This window comes from Ursus americanus, chromosome 21, assembly GCF_024610735.1.
Source record: "Ursus americanus isolate L20-20 chromosome 21, mUrsAme1.1.p, whole genome shotgun sequence".
NCBI lineage: Eukaryota > Metazoa > Chordata > Mammalia > Carnivora > Ursidae > Ursus > Ursus americanus.
The window spans coordinates 21,682,952-21,688,204 of NC_142147.1; the positions used below are offsets into that span (position 1 = coordinate 21,682,952).

General features: G+C 50.0%; 1 pseudogene; it reads right to left on the bottom strand.

Annotated features, from left to right (window-relative positions):
- Positions 1 to 237: 237 nt before the first annotated feature.
- LOC123803490 (nuclear envelope phosphatase-regulatory subunit 1 pseudogene) lies at positions 238 to 611 on the bottom strand (annotated as a pseudogene).
- Between the last annotated feature and the right edge of the window lie 4,642 nt (positions 612 to 5,253).

Here is a 5,253-nt window from a genome sequence, read left to right on the forward strand (position 1 = left end):
ATTCTGCTGCAGAAACCGTTGCAGGATGGAGGTACTAAACGGACACGAACATTGAAACATAGGTAATGAGAGGCGCCTAAGGGACCGGTCATGTGAGTCATCCTCAAAAGACAGGCCGGGTAAATATCGCACATTTCCTGTCAGCTGCTGCTAAGACTTGCATTTTTCCAACCGAAAAGGAATCCTGCGGGGCTTTTTACTTATCACTTGTTTGAAGAAAGGCTGTTTTAGGTCCCCTCATTGAACACGAGGCCTAGGTTGCAAAAGTAGTTTTCCTGTATCATCACAAGACGAATGATACTCCGTTAATACTGTTTGACATTGAACTGTCGTAACTGATGGCGCTGCTTCTCTCTTGAGTATCCGGCAAAGAACTAACCCATTAAAGGGAAGCAACTAATTGTGGAAAAGTGGATTGTTCCACAAAGATGTAAAGAAGGACCCTTTTGTGTCTTGGGATCTCTTAACCACTTCCAAGCACCTCTACAGACAGGAACCTCCGTGGGAAGCGTTCTCCAATGTCCTGGGGCAGGTTGCAAACGATGAATGTATTAAGAAAGTCTTTCAAAACCTTCTGCTTGCTCCAGCCATGGCCTTGACCCTGTGCACATCTCAGTCCTGTTAGTTCCTTGGCCCCCTGCCCACCTCAAAGCCCAAATTCCTACCAAAGATCTTTCTTTTAATATAGTCAAACTTATCAATTTTTTAATGGTATTTTTGTATCTGCTTAAGAAACCCAAGGTGCTCTCCTCTTGAAGCTTTACTGGTTTGCCTTTCACATTTAGATCTATGTCTAGGGGTTATCTTTATGATTTGAAGGTTTCATTGTCGTACATTGAGCACACACTATGTGCGAGCATCCTGCTGGGCAGTGTGCTTTGAATAGTTCATAGCAGAGATTGCTGTTCCCATTTTATAGATGAAGTGATAGAGGTTCAGAGGGGTGAAGTGCTCAGAGGGCCCTGCCTGCAAGAAGCAGAGCCAGGCTTTGAATCCAGGACCATCTATGTCTTACTTAGCCAGAGCCTAGGACAAGACGCACTGGCAGAGGAGCTCTAGGCTTCCCCCCAAGGAAGGTGGCTGAGGAGTGACGCTTCTCAAATACTGGTGAATAAAGAGCCTGGTACTGAGGCTGGTTTGGCTCCAAAGACCACTAAGGGCTACAAAGCAATCTTGGGGGTTCAGGGGATAAAACGCTTTTCCCAAACATCTCATAATATTTCTAGGAATTCATGTTCCACGAGCCACATGCTGAGAAACAATTCCAAAGCTCTGTGGCTCAGTGTGACGTTAACAATCAGTTAAGATCACCAGGATTTATCATGGCCGAGAGGTCTCTGGCTTTGCCTCGTCTACTAGTTTTTCTCATCCTACCTACGGAAGTGACATATTAATAGATTTCCTGGTCTTAAACCATTCTTGCATTCCCAGAATAAGCTCTCTCTATTTCTGGGATGTTATTTTTAATACACTGTTGCCCTGGTGGTTTCCCAGATGGCCTCATAAATTCTGGGAGCTGAGGGAACCTCTGTGGAGCAGGGGACAAAGTCCCATCACCTCTAACATTTTCCAGAATCAGAACCCACGAAAGCAAAAAGCCAAAGCAAAACCTGAGGAAGAGAATACTGTGGCTCAAGGACACGGCTTGAGCCTGGACCAGCTTGTGGTGGGATAGCTGAGGATAATTTGCGGCATTCATAAATTTAACATGTTACATATCAATTATTCATGAACTTCCTGGAAAGTCCACGTTGTAGTAAATGGTCATTTTTCCAGGCCATGATTTTGAGTCTTGTAATGCAAGCTGGAATGTGGGAGCTAATCCCCCCAGCTGATGGGTGGGCCAAGCCAGCCCCCCAGATCTGCTCCCCCAACACAATTACATGACTTCCTACTCATGGAGCATTGACCGTAACTCAGCCAGTGTTATAAAAACCTGTGTTCTTTGTGGAAAACAGCCTAAGAGCCAACATTAGGTGTTGACAAAAGAGGAGAGAAAATGAGGAGGTCAGGGCCTGTGATGATTCTAGCAAGAAAATGAGAGTTTGGTGGGGTTCAAGTGGAAAGCCTAATTCTGTCATGGCTTTGTTTCTGTAATGTCGGCCAGTTCACCATTTGCTCTGTAGAAATAGGGAAAAGTGGTCTGTGACACATTACAGTGAATTTGCCAGCCAATAAATAAATTATCCATCAAACCAGAGATCCAACTTTAGCGAATAATAATAAGACAGTAAGCTTACAGAATTTAGATATGTAGAAGTGATAGTACATATGAGTTAATTTTGGTGAGTTTATTTAAGTGGTATCTTAATAGTGGAACAAATCACTTTCATCTTATATTTATGGAAGCATGAAAGGCCTGTGGGTAGTCACTTAGATTTTCCAGTTATATTTTAAGGTAGTGGCTGAGAATCTTCTAGGCAGTGGAGCACTCTCCTGTTAAGCCTGATCGGTAAACAGTTGGAAGCAGAGCCACTCTGTGTGAAGGGAAAGTAGTGAGCTCCATCATGTCCCAAGCTTCTCCTCTCGGCACTGGGGCACCTGTGTGGGACCTCTTGCTTCCCACGGTTTGAGAGGTTCATTTTGGTCTGATCTGTATCATGTTCGCAGTGTCTAGCACACGTCCAGACACAGAATATGCACTTAGTGAGTATTGGTGAGTGGATGGAAGGGTGGACGGATGGCTGAATACATGGATGGATGAATGATCAAGTGAACGTTGAGGAGACGCCCAGGTAGATAAGTACATGGGAGGGTGGATGACTGGTTGGCTGAATTTATAGAGGATTGATGGTAGACACTTATAATGTGACAAATGGCCAAGTAAAATGTTTCAGAACCTTGACATGACATTAGCTGACTTCTTGTAGAGACGCATCCCCATTGTAAGAAGAATCCTGAACACCAAGTTGCTGTTTCCTCACCTCCATAATCCCAATGTTCAGCTGCCATCAAGGTGACCTCCTACAGCCTCACCCCCGGCTCACCTCCTCCTGTCCTGAGGTCTGTTGGGACCTCACCCCTCTGTGCTCTTTCCTCCCTCCTCTGATGTTGTTCTTCTGGTTTGTCCTCCAAGACCCAGCCCCACCATGTAGACATCCCCCCAGCACTCTGACATCTCTCCATCATGGACACCTGGCAACCAGAGGACGGGTATCGGCAAGTGGGCTGAAAGGCTACCCTAAAAAAGCAGAGGAGGAGATCCAGAAACACACAAGCAAGTGAGCCTGCCCTGCCATGTCCCCTGCCTCAGCCCCTCTGCACATCCCTGCCAGGAGGCTGGGACCACCCAACTGCAAGCAGAGGGAAGATGGTGCCTGAATCCTCGGAGGCTGGGACCACCCAACTGCAAGCAGAGGGAAGATGGTGCCTGAATCCTCTTCCCCATATTCCCTCCAGCAACCTCACTGGCCTCATCCTGGCAGCCTCAGCAGTGTAGGAAGAAGTGAGCTAAGGCCAGACCTGCCAGGGAAGTGGACGTATGACAAATGTCCTTAGAGTTTCCTGTGACAGGAGCCGTCAGTCAGATTTGAGTCGATGGCCTCTCTTTTCCTTCTAGCCAGCCTCTCCGAGGGAGCGGGCAGGACTAGAGGTCTAAAGATGTTGGTTCAGCACCTCCAGTGTCTCGGTGCCCTTCCCTTGTCAGCGCTCCTCAGGTAGCTTCAGGCTGCAAAGACCGCTTCCCTGTACCCAGACAGATGGACTGGAGAGCTGCCTGTGTGCTACAATCAGCAAGGACTTGGTAGTGATCACCTGCCTCAGTTTCCCTGCCCTGCACGTTCCCCAGACTGGAGCCAGCCCTGACCCCATCCGCCTGACACGGGACTGGATCTTTTCGCCTCCCCTCACACCCACTGTGCTCACCCGGCTGCCACCCCCTCCCCACCCCTCTCAGACCCATTCACCCACCCTGGAGGGAGGAACGTTCAAGAATAAGCATCTCTTTAGACAGAGTGCAAGCAGGTCCAGAGAGGCAGGGGCATGCCGAAGGTCACACAGCAAGTGAGTGATAGAACCAGAAACAGAACCCAGCTCTCCTGTCTCCACCCCCACCACATCCTGTTCTCTTCCCCTGCTTGGTGCCACTATTTGATGAATTATCAGACATGCCTGGGTTCAAATCCCAGATCTACCACAAAACTAGGGCAAATCTTCAGCTCACCAAGACCCAGCATCCTCATCTATAAATGAGGTGACAGTGGCATCTGCATGGAGAAGAAGCAAGGCCCAGACCCTGCCCCACATGCAGGCCTGGGGCACATAGAGCCTTCCGACTCAGTTGTGGCTCCCAGTCCCAGCACTGGACTAGAAGTCTGGAGGCAGAGACTTCTGCCTGGCACAGCAGGGGCCCATGGCCCTGGCTACCACCCCAGCCCCAAAGGGGGCCCTGGGACCCTATCTGCTGAGTAGGGACGCATCAGGGCAGTCCCTGAGGCCTGCTCAGAGCACATCAAATCAGAGAGGCAAAGGAACTCTGCAGTGGCCTTATGCCCATGAAGCGCGTTCACCTGAGTCCAGCTCTGTTCTCAGCACTGCACAGTGTGGGCCCATGACCTAGCCTCCTCCACCCCAGCTCCATGCTCACGTGGACCCTGGCAGCAGCCTCCTCCCTAGTCCCCCACTTCCCACCCTGCCCCACGGTCTGCAGTCAGAGGGCTCTCCTAAAACCCTCTGACCACACTCCTTCACCCCTGTCTCCTCTTTGCCCTGGAGATAAAGGACGGTCTCTTGATACGATGATTGAGACCCCTCATGGTCTGGCCACTGCCAGCCCCTCCAACCTCAGCCTCCACCTCTCATGATTCCTCTGGCGCCAAGGTTCTCCTATGATGGAATTTGCCAGACTGATTTCCCATCGATCTGGAGCCCACCCCAGACCCAAACTCCTCAGTTAAGACCTGATCTACTCCCCTAGACGATAACATGTCTTCCATTCCAACAATCTGCCAGTGCTTGTAAACATCTGCAGATCCTGCGTTTGGGCTGGATGGTGGGGTGAGGGATGAGCAGAAGGAAGTGGCAGTGGGTGAGTGAGAATGACGGAGGGCAGCTCACACAGCCTGCCCCCACACACCCAAGCACACAGAGCAACCAACCCCTGACTTCCCTCCTTGGGATTCAAATGGCTCCCAAGCTCCCTTTCTGTGCAGGCCTTGCCCAAGGCACTGGAGAAACCCAGGGACAAGACAGAGAGGACACAAGTCTTGCCCTCCAGGGGCTCTCCTCCCATGTGGAACCAGAGAGAATGAGTGT